The sequence below is a fragment of the Macrobrachium rosenbergii genome, chromosome 6 (genome assembly GCF_040412425.1).
Source record: "Macrobrachium rosenbergii isolate ZJJX-2024 chromosome 6, ASM4041242v1, whole genome shotgun sequence".
Classification (NCBI taxonomy): Eukaryota; Metazoa; Arthropoda; class Malacostraca; order Decapoda; family Palaemonidae; genus Macrobrachium; species Macrobrachium rosenbergii.
The window spans coordinates 24,949,184-24,961,647 of NC_089746.1; the positions used below are offsets into that span (position 1 = coordinate 24,949,184).

General features: G+C 38.2%; 1 long non-coding RNA gene across 1 annotated transcript in view; it reads right to left on the reverse strand.

Annotated features, from left to right (window-relative positions):
* Positions 1-12,464, reverse strand: part of LOC136839364 (uncharacterized) — a 327,006-nt gene that overhangs the window by 102,842 nt on the left and 211,700 nt on the right. Inside the window, exon 3 of the long non-coding RNA XR_010853303.1 lies at positions 8,022-8,138. This is a non-coding gene — a long non-coding RNA (uncharacterized lncRNA). The remainder of the gene's footprint in view (positions 1-8,021; positions 8,139-12,464) is intronic.

Genomic DNA, 12,464 nt, shown 5'->3' on the forward strand with positions numbered 1-12,464 from the left:
AGATCAAACCTTGCTTCCTTCCGATTACCTTCCTCTCACTAACCCTAAGATCAAACCTTGCTTCCTTCCGATTACCTCCCTCTCACTAACCCTCAGATCAAACCTTGCTTCCTTCCGATTACCTTCCTCTCACTAACGCTAAGACCAAACCTTGCTTCCTTCCGATTACCTTCCTCTCACTAACCCTAAGATCAAACCTTGCTTCCTTCCGATTACCTTCCTCTCACTAACCCTCAGATCAAAGCTTGCTTCCTTCCGATTACCATCCTCTCACTAACCCTAAGATCAAACCTTGCTTCCTTCCGATTACCTTCCTCTTACTAACCCTAAGATCAAACCTTGCTTCCTTCCGATTACCTTCCTCTCACTAACGCTAAGATCAAACCTTGCTTCCTTCCGATTACCTCCCTCTCACTAACCCTAAGATCAAACCTTGCTTCCTTCCGATTACCTTCCTCTCACTAACCCTCAGATCAAACCTGCTTCCTTCAGATTACCTTCCTCTCACTAACCCTCAGATCAAACCTGCTTCCTTCAGATTACCTTCCTCTCACTAACCCTCAGATCAAACTTGCTTCCTTCCGATTACCTTCCTCTCACTAACCCTCAGATCAAAGCTTGCTTCCTTCCGACTGCCTTTCTCTCACTAACCCTGAGATCAAACCTTTCTTCATTCCGATTACCTTCCTCTCACTAACCCTGAGATCAAACCTTGCTTCCTTCCGATTACCTTCCTCTCACTAACCCTCAGATCAAACCTTGCTTCCTTCCGATTACCTCCCTCTCACAAACCTAAGATCAAACCTTGCTTCCTTCCGATTACCTTCCTCTCACTAACCCTGAGATCAAACCTGCTTCCTTCAGATTACCTTCCTCTCACTAACCCTGAGATCAAACCTGCTTATTTCAGATTACCTTCCTCTCACTAACCCTCAGATCAAACTTTGCTTCCTTCCGATTACCTTCTCTCTCACTAACCCTGAGATCAAACCTGCTTCCTTCTGATTACCTTCCTCTCACTAACCCTGAGATCAAACCCTGCTTCCTTCCGATTACCTTCCTCTCTCTAACCCTCAGATCAAACCTTGCTTCCTTCGATTACCTTCCTCTCACTAACCCTGAGATCAAACCTGCTTCCTTCCGATTACCTTCTCTCACTAACCCTAAGGTCAAACCTTGTTTCCTTCTGATTGCCTTCCTCTCACTAACCTAAGATCAAACCTTGCTTCCTTCTGGTTACCTTCCTCTCACTAACCTAAGATCAAACCTTGCTTCCTTCTGATTACCTTCCTGTCACTAACCCTAAGATCAAACCTTGCTTCCTTCTGATTACCTTCGTCTCACTAAGCCTAAGGTCAAACCTTGCTTCCTTCTGATTACCTTCCTCTCACTAACCCTAAGGTCAAACCTTGTTTCCTTTTGATTACCTTCCTCTCACTAACCCTAAGATCAAACCTTGCTTCCCTCTGATTACCTTCCTCTCACTAACTAATGTCAAACCTTGCTTCGTTCTGATTACCTTCTCTCACTAAACCTAGATCACACCTTGCTTCCTTCTGATTACCTTCCTCTCACTAACCCTGAGGTCAAACCTTGCTTCCTTCTGATTACCTTCTATTCACTAACCTTAAGATCAAACCTGCTTCCTTCTGATTACCTTCCTCTCACAAGCCCTAAGATCAAACCTGCTTCCTTTTGATTACCTTCCTATCACTAATCCCAAGATCAAACCTGCTTCTTTCTGATTATCTTCCTCTCACTAACCCTAAGATCAAACTTTGCTTCCTTCTGACTACCTTCCTCTCACTGACCCTATGATCAAACCTTGCTTCCTTCCGATTGCCTTCTTCTCAGTAACTCTAAGATCAAACCTTGCTTCCTTCTGATTACCTTCCTCTCACTAACCCTAAGATCAAACCTTGCTTCCCTCTGATTACCTTCCTCTCACTAACCCTCAGATCAAACCTGCTTCCTTCTGATGACCTTCCTCTCACTAACTTGAGATCAAACCTGCTTCCTTCTGATTACCTTCCTCTCACTAACTCTAAGATCAAACTTTGCTTCCTTCCAATTCTCTTCCTCTCACTAACCTTGAGATCACACCTTACTTCCTTCCAAGGTCAAACTTTGCTTCCTTCCGATTACCTTCCTCTCACTAACCCTGAGATCAAACCTGCTTCCTTCCGATTGCCTTCCTCTCACTAACCCTCAGATCAAAGCTTGCTTCCTTCTGATTACCTTCCTCTCACTAACCCTCAGATCAAAGCTTGCTTCCTTCTGATTACCTTCCCCTCACTAACCCTCAGATCAAAGATTGCTTCCTTCCGATTGCCTTCCTCTCACTAGCCCTCAGATCAAACCTTGCTTCCTTCCGATTACCTTCCTCTCACTAACCCTCAGATCAAACCTTGCTTCCTTCCGATTACCTTCCTCTCACTAACCCTGAGATCAAACCTTGCTTCCTTCCGATTACCTTCCTCTCACTAACCCTGAGATCAAACCTTGCTTCCTTCCGATTACCTTCCTCTCACTAACCCTAAGATCAAACCTTGCTTCCTTCCGATTACGTCCCTCTCACTAACCCTAAGATCAAACCTTGCTTCCTTCCGATTACCTTCCTCTCACTAACCCTGAGATCAAACCTTGCTTCTTCTAATTACCTCCCTCTCACTAACCTAAGATCAAACCTTGCTTCCTTCCGATTACCTTCCTCTCACTAACCCTAAGATCAAACCTTGCTTCCTTCCGATTACCTTCCTCTCACTAACCCTCAGATCAAACCTGCTTCCTTCAGATTACCTTCCTCTCACTAACCCTAAGACCAAACCTTGCTTCCTTCCGATTACCTTCCTCTCACTAACCCTCAGATCAAACCTGCTTCCTTCAGATTACCTTCCTCTCACTAACCCTAAGACCAAACCTTGCTTCCTTCCGATTACCTTCCTCTCACTAACCCTAAGATCAAACCTTGCTTCCTTCCGATTACGTCCCTCTCACTAACCCTAAGATCAAACCTTGCTTCCTTCCGATTACCTTCCTCTCACTAACCCTGAGATCAAACCTTGCTTCCTTCCGATTACCTCCCTCTCACTAACCATAAGATCAAAGCTTGCTTCCTTCCGATTACCTTCCTCTCACTAACCCTAAAGATCAAACCTTGCTTCCTTCGATTACCTTTCTCTCACTAACCTTCAGATCAAACCTGCTTCCTTGAGATTACCTTCCTCTCACTAACCCTCAGATCAAACCTGCTTCCTTCAGATTACCTTCCTCTCACTAACCCTCAGATCAAACCTGCTTCCTTCAGATTACCTTCCTCTCACTAACCCTAAGATCAAACCTTGCTTCCTTCTGATTACCTTCCTCTCACTAACCCTAAGATCAAACCTTGCTTCCTTCCGATCACCTTCCTCTCACTAACCCTCAGATCAAACCTTGCTTCCTTCCGATTACCTTCCTCTCACTAACCCTAAGATCAAACCTTGCTTCCTTCCGATTACCTCCCTCTCACTAACCCTCAGATCAAACCTTGCTTCCTTCCAATTACCTTCCTCTCACTAACCCTAAGATCAAAGCTTGCTTCCTTCCGATTACCTCCCTCTCACTAACCCTAAGACCAAACCTTGCTTCCTTCCGATTACCTTCCTCTCACTAACCCTCAGATCAAACCTGCTTCCTTCAGATTACCTTCCTCTCACTAACCCTCAGATCACACCTGCTTCCTTCAGATTACCTTCCTCTCACTAACCCTCAGATCAAACTTGCTTCCTTCCGATTACCTTCCTCTCACTAACCCTCAGATCAAAGCTTGCTTCCTTCCGACTGCCTTTCTCTCACTAACCCTGAGATCAAACCTTTCTTCATTCCGATTACCTTCCTCTCACTAACCCTGAGATCAAACCTTGCTTCCTTCCGATTACCTTCCTCTCACTAACCCTAAGATCAAACCTTGCTTCCTTTCGATTACCTCCCTCTCACTAACCCTAAGATCAAACCTTGCTTCCTTCCGATTACCTTCCTCTCACTAACCCTGAGATCAAACCTGCTTCCTTCAGATTACCTTCCTCTCACTAACCCTGAGATCAAACCTGCTTATTTCAGATTACCTTCCTCTCACTAAACCTCAGATCAAACTTGCCTCCTTCCGATTACCTTCCTCTCACTAACCCTAAGATCAAACCTGCTTCCTTCCGATTACCTTCCTCTCACTAACCCTGAGATCAAACCTTTCTTCCTGCTGATTACCTTCCTCTCATTAACCCTAAGATCAAAGCTTTCAATTTTATTAAGACCTGCATTTAAACCAGTGGTTCTCAACCTGGGGGGCGTCAGCAATTTCTAGGGGGGACGTGAGGCCTAGGGAAAATTTAAAACTTCTAGAATTATATTCGTTATTTTCCTTACAAGAGTGAGGAACTAATATCCAGAAGTTTATAAAAAAATAAAAAAGTATCGCTTTTAACGTTAGTTTCCTATAGTCTACCACTCTAGGTAGACTCGCTAGGCTTACCATTATTTTGTAATTATATTTACCTCCGTCCATGTCCCTCGAAACTCCTTCTCTTTCTCTTTTTTTTTTTTATTTTCCTCCTAATCTGGGAGGGAAGTTTACTCACAGATGTAAGGGGGTCGTGGAGGGAAGGACCAGCTCTTAGAGGGGGCGTGGTAATAAAAAGGTTGAGAACCACTGATTTAAACAATGAAAACCTATGACGCTGCATCATGTATAAAGCCAAACAAATGAAAGAAAACTCAGGTGGGTATAAAAATCACGATTTATTTTCATTTACTTGGAGACAAGAAGTCATAGTCATTGTCAATTTATGTTTCAAAAAGTGAAACTCGGTAAAAGTATTTGGGTAACTAATCGGTTAAGGTAAGAAAAAAAAAAATCTTGCTAAAATAAGACCATCCCCTTACCACGACATTTTCAAGGTGGGAAGGTATTCATGAAGACCTTCTATACATTCAAATACATAGTGAAGCTTTCTAACCTGCATGGAATTACACACAATCATTAATCAGCATTATATTAAACCAACTTGGCAAAACGTGTTTGACCTTTTTTTAACCTAGATTAAGCAACGAAATCTAGGGCTAAGCTAAGGCAAGAACACAAAGCTGCAACGTTAAATTTGTAAACTGTGAAGGGAAATGAAGTTCAAACCTATAAATAAAGGATACTGGGGACCCACTGCTAAAAACAGATTAAGGAGGATATGGAAGGATTTCCATATTCTAATCAGACTTTAACGAGAATTTCTTCGAATAATGAATCAAACGGAACGTATAATCAACTTACCAGGTGCTGTCTCTTCCTGCAACCTTTTCAACCTAATATCGCTTGAATAAAAATCACATTTGTACAGCTCTCTCAATCTTGGATGACATTGCCTGCGTAGTGACTGAACTTGCAGGACTGAATAGGCCTCTATTAGTTCCCAATGATAAACATAATGTGTTAATCGCTATTGTCATATACATACATATTTACTCAAAAATCTTTTTCAGTATGCGTTCTGGCAGTAATACAGGTATAAAGACCACGTTAAAGGTATGAACATTAATTAAATTTCAGTTTTAATAAGCACCATGTCATATTTCCATAGATTTCAACATAACGTATTCTGAACAGTATTATCTTCAAGCAGTTACTTCTCTATGAAGCCTTATTGTGCACATTTTAACTTGCAATGGATGTTCCAGTTATTGGGGGAGAGATAAAACAAAAGGTGTTATCTTACTAAGAACCTCACATACGTCATACGGGCAATATCTGTCATCATGAGACATATAATTTTCATGTTATAATCAACAATTCCCTTTTATACCTTCTATATTTAATGTCCAGTTTTACTCCACACATTTCTTCAGGATTTATTGTGGACACAATTTGATTAACACGTAGAGCAACAATGCCAATGTATGCACATTTCTAAATACTTCCTCCCGAATGTAAAAACAGAATCGCCTGACTAGTAACGCCTGCAAGGTGATGCCATCTAACGGACCCTGGAAGAAACGTAACCAACCGGCTTCAGAGACAGTTCCTCTTCAGCCGGCAAATTTGTTACCCCATACAATTACCGGATTTTTTTTCTTCTCTTTAGGACAGGAGTGAAGGGACCCCAAACAACTGGATTAGCATTTGCTCTAACAGTTACATAAACGAGGTATTTAAGAAGTAGTTTATGGTCAAACACCAAAACGCTTTATTACAATGGTTTACCTTTTCATATGAATTCGTTCATATAGTCTGAGGATACCATTTAAGGCAAAATAAAATAGGCTGGCAAATAGTTTAATTCGTAGTTAACTAGCAATGGTGGAGCTATGTTCAATAATGATAATCGTAATGTTGTTATATTTTTACGCTTCTAGACTTCGCTGACTAACATTAACAGGGCCAAGAAGGTTCTTCACTAAGAAAATTCAACAAGGAGGATATCTCGATTCTCAATCACAAATAGCAAACCTATATAAAAACTAAACTAACTTTTATGAACAAATATCAGGAAGGGCATTTTTTTTATTTGTCGAAGTAGTACTGTATGTGAGAACACATTCCAAGAAATAATTCTCCATGAAAAAATGTAAATATTTCAATTTCCTTAAAAAAATTGTTCTGTTCACCAAGGAAGAAATTCTTTTCTGGCAGTTAATCGACTTAGGTTGGTTGCCGACAGATCTGACGAGGGATATATATATATATATATATATATATATATATATATATATATATATATATATATATATATATATATATATATATATATATATATATATATATGCACGGGGACCTAGTATTTTCAATTAGAATCACTTGTTTTTACTGTATTACATGTCATAATTAAGATGGAAAGAAGTCTACCTATAGATACTTTTACCACTTACTTTTGATATTTAACATTACCGAAGAGGTAGCGCATTTCATTACTCAAGCTACGATGTAATATGCAACTCCACATAAACTTCTTTGATTCTGCAGTGTATAAAATAAAATTAACAGAAAAAATATTAGTGACGAGAGAGAGAGAGAGAGAGAGAGAGAGAGAGAGAGAGAGAGAGAGAGAGAGAGAGAGAGAGAGAGAAGGGTGATGTCATTTCTGCAATAAAAAATCTGTTTTAAAATCAACCGGCGAAGGTTTCACATATCAACAGGATGAAGCTATTGAATACTCAAGATTAAAAAAAACACACTGAGTATCAATGAATAACAAATAATTGATCACAGTCCTTTGTTATATTTAAAGTGATAACTGGCATAAATTAACCATTAGTGAAAGGTAAACTTAATTTTAAATAGGTTTTCTATTGCAGTTCCCAAGAACTCCACTATATAAGGCTGACCCCAAATTATAACTGGAACATTTATGTGTCTATATCAAAAGGTACGTTATTTTTCATGTCTTTTTGATGACATCATTTTGATTTTCCTCAGGATCATAATATGAAAAGAGCATTCAATAATGTTAAGACTATAAATTTGAGATGCTACGTAGATGTACTTAGAATTCGGTGGATTATTTCTCTAAACATCACCGGAGTTTTCTAAGACTTTTCGTTTGTCCCATATTGCGACTTCGACATATTTTAGGGCGATTAATTTTTACTGAACACAACATTTGTGTGAACACTTTGAATGTGGTACCTTTGACTCATGCCTTGGCCCTTCGTTGCAGCCAGTTACTACCTAACTACTAGATACTTAATTCCTAGCTTGGGACAACATAGGTTGTCAACAGAGAATACTAATATCACATCATTACCCAACAATTGAACCTTGGTCTCATACACCGTGACCTTTTTTATATTCACAAATATTAAGCCATAAATATCGTTTAGTATCCATTTCACTATACGACGAGAATAACTTACACCCAGGGGGAATTATTACTGATATACAATTGATAAACATAAAACTAATTACGATGCACAGGCGTATGCAACAATAAAAACGAGCGTGAAACACGCTATACTAATGAAAAAACACAAAACTCGTGTTAACACAGGATACTTACAATATATGTGTCAAGTAGCCTATTACCTTCTTCTGAAATCCCTTCAAGCCATTACCTTTTGAATAAAAGTCCTCGGTGTGCCGTCTCTCTGCCTTTGGGCCAACGACTGAGTAGCGACTGTAATTGTAAGATTAAATAGGCTCTATTAATTCTCAGTTGGCAAATATAATCTGTTCATTCATCACCTATGTCATTTCTATACATTTACTCTAAAAACGTTTTTTCTTTCCGAGACTTAAAGGTATTTAGGAACGTCTGTTAAATCCAAATATCAATAAACATAATATCACATTTCCATAGGTCTCAGGATAACACATTCTGAACAGTTTGTTTCATCTGCAATTATTTACTTCTGAATGATCCTTCTCATGCATATTTGAAACTGAAATGGATTCTCTAAGAATTGAGGCAAGGCAATACAAAAGGCTCTCTCTCAATATGACATCACACTGGAAAGATCCTTATCACGAGGTACACAAAACTCGAGTCAACATGAGGGAATATATTCTTTACAGTAAAAGTAAATGACTTTTAATATGTACGTTTGAAGAAACAATGTATGATAAACTAATCTGCTTGTTTTATTTGTAGTTAACGCATGCCAAGCGAAACTACTTCAATACTGATAATACCAGAGTTATTTAAGATCAATAAACAACTCCATGCTGCTTCTAGTTTTTTTTCCATAGCGCTATGAGGGCCAAAAAGTTTCTTCACTTAGACAATTCAGAAAGAAGGAAATTTAAGACTCAGTGAATAACTAACTACAATATACTGAGAGCTAACTTTCACGCAATTTTCATTCATATATATTTCTCCTCAGAAGCAAAAGAATTTTTTTTCTCCGTCCGAATATTACGTGAAAACATATGAGAAGTTATTCTGCATGAATAAAACATCATGTTTTCATTTGATGGAAATTGCTCATTACGCCAAGGGAGCAAATTTTTACCTTCTTTCAATTATTCCTTGCTTAACTGGTTGACTGCAGTATTAGGTATGTCAACTGCAAAGTAAATATCACCAGAAATAAAAATAAAAGTATGAAAGTAATAATAAATAAAAACGATACAGAGACGCCAAGGATATTTGTTTGATGTCGTTAGAGCTCCCTATTAATTTTTAGTATAACACGTTTTATAATTAAATTGGAAAGAATTGGGCCTCTTAGATACTTTTACCACTTGATTTTGATATTTATCATTACAGAAAAAACGAAGCATTTCAAAAGGGATTGCATTACACCCTCTCTTAAGAAATGAGGTTATGTGATCCCTCAATTACATTTCAATACTCAGAGATTACCACCAGAGAGAGAGAGAGAGAGAGAGAGAGAGAGAGAGAGAGAGAGAGAGAGAGAGAGAGAGAGAGAGTACAAAGAGGAATGTTATACAAGAGTTTGTGCCTTGCATGAGTTTCAAGAAGACAATACTTCGCACATAAATTATGAGTGTTTTATGAATCCTAATGAGAAGAAATTTTCAGTAAAAATCTGATTTGAATATCGAATTCCTTCCATTTCCTCCGAAATCTATTTTCGGCAGTGGGGTCCCTGGTATCCATAAGGATGAAGTCTCATTTTATGCCTCTACCTTTTCCTTTATATCTAAGGCCTTGGTACTTGTGATGCACTCGTCATTATCTACCGTCTTGCAGAGTGCTCTTGATGAGGGTGCCCAGGCACGCAAGGTAGGTCTAGATTTCAGTGCACCCTTTGACCGTGTGAATCATGAAGCACTTATCAACAAGCTAAGATTATTGAGACTTGGTGGGTCTTATATTATTGTTTTAAGTGAATTCTTAATAGACAGAGCCAAAAGGGTTTGTGTCGATGGCCTGTATAGTATCTTTGGTAATGTCATTTCTGGTGTTCCTCAAGGTAGAGTTCTTGGACTTTTGCGAAATATTATTTACACTATAATCTTTTTCGTTCCATCTGTCTACTCACGAACGTTGGCTTTAGGTTGGTGTGGCATACGCATAGCTAGCTCGTGACTGGCTGAAATTAATGTTTCCCATATCGTTGGCTTACCGTGTTAAAGATGCAAGACATTTCTTCAGTAAAACATCTAAATGCTTATATACAAAAAAACCCTCGCTCCTTCGTATATATATATATATATATATATATATATATATATATATATATATATATATATATATATCATAAAATGATGATTTATATCGATAATATATAACAATATAAGCACACGGAAGATGAACCTGTGTCAAATAGTCTACGTAAATCAAACACAAAAGAATGATGGCCTTTCAATAACTATGTTTAATCTCATTGTAGGTATTTAGCAAGGCATCTGGCTGCACAAAAGCGAATAAAAGGCATTTCAGTAATTTTTTGCATGCACATTACATAAGTGAGGTAATATTCGAAGTAACATGAAATGTTGTCAGAGGCTGTCTGGGGTAGATGAAAGCCACTGCAGCATTGGATGGAAGGAGGGACATTTCATTTAGTGCATGGCATCGGTATTGCGGTTTTCTTTTCAGAATACTTTGCACATTTTACCTTATTTACTCTGGAGCATACACACAGTTATGATAGCAGCTCAGAGGTTGGGCAATTTCAGGAATATTTTGCTTAATAGCTTATCCCGCGAAAGTTTCAACTCTCATTGAGATTCCTCATCCTTTGTGCGTTGATAGCATACATACATCAAACACGGCTAGCTTAGACATTATATATATATATATATATATATATATATATATATATATATATATATATATATATTAAATGTAAGGCACTGGAATGGCACTTAGAGTGAATCAATAATGGTTACAATAAGCGAGTAATTTTGACCGTTTTGAAATTAAAAATCTGGCATAGGCCTATCATTTTGGTCGTCAACACTTCGAGCTCTAGCGGTTAACGTCAGTAATAGTTATTTTTCCCGTTTACGAATGTGGATACAACTTTGGTATCATAACAGTTATTTTCATATTCGCAATGAAATTGTACATGCAATAAAGTTTGAATAAGGAAATCTTGTGATCTGAACAATTTGTGGGTATAGGTTTACGCGTAGCCTGGGCTCTACTAATGAAATACAACATGGTTACTTGTAATAGGCAAATTATTTACACAAATCAACTTTTTTTTTAATATAAACAGATAGTCTGAAAATTTACCATTAGAAGCCAACAATATCGCAAACGTTGACTTTCAGCCAATCACGAGCTACACATGCGCATGTGTCACATCGTCATCCGTGGATGGACGGGTGAGGTGAAACCGATTACAGTGGCATCTCGCAAGGTTGAGGGAGCTTCATAGTCTTACCCAGTTCGTTGTTCGCTGGATTTCCTATAATTTTAAATTACAAAAATTCTACAAAAGTTCTAAAATCATTGATACTCGAATGCCGTAGTAACATCTACATTATTCATTCAAGCTATTTTGTAGCGACAGTTCAGCGTAGAATATCAATCATTCTTCTGTAAAACTTACCATGTAACCTTACTCATACATGACGTTATGACACCACAATGACAACAAATGCATGCGTAATACGAAATACGATTTTAAACAATTAAAGAAAGTGTTTAAAATTTGGGCAATATCCACGGAAAGTCGTGTGGAACCATATACTATAGTAATGGATGTAATGTCATGATGAGACAGAATAAGATAGGGAGGGCAATGTGCCCTTTTGTAGAACACAGGCCTATTAATAGAGTTAGGCAATTCATTATTTTTTCTTTAAGAGATGAGGTGATTATATATTTGTAAACTATGTCTGTGTGTGTGTGAGAGAGAGAGAGAGAGAGAGAGAGAGAGAGAGAGAGAGAGAGAGAGAGAGACTTGTGATGGGAAAAGGGCTGGGGAGTGGCGAGTTGGTGCACAGATTCTAGGGATGCATGGCGGGTATTAGAGCAATCAAGATCGCGATTTACCAAACTGCATAAATTTGAAATTAATTTTTCTAAGAAATCCATGCCATAGTCTTAAATAGATCCGACAGTTTCTGTAACATTCTCAACGTTAATAAAAAGGTGGAAAAATTCAGTCATAGACTATAGTCACTCTTACTTTCATGATACAGTCCCATTCATTTGCTTTTGCAAATCGACTTTCATTGGCAAAATATCCACGAAAAAAAGCTGTGCAAAGTAAAAGTATCTGTTATTACAAGTAACTGTTTTATAGTGCAAAAAAAAAAAAAAAAAAAAAATGCTGATGCACTGGGAGACCTTAGCTTTGAGGTAGTACGCCCAATGAATTTGTTAGCCGTGTATAGGCTAACTACGAATTGTTTGGAAAGGGCGCATAACATAAAAACTGTTCGGTTTGACAGGCTACAGAACCTTGATAACGATTCCCTTTTTATGAAAGGAGTTTTGTAAACAGCCAGCATTGTAATTTCAAAAGGAAAAACAATAAGAAGTAAACTGGAAATGCCCCGGATTTAAAGACCTAGACCT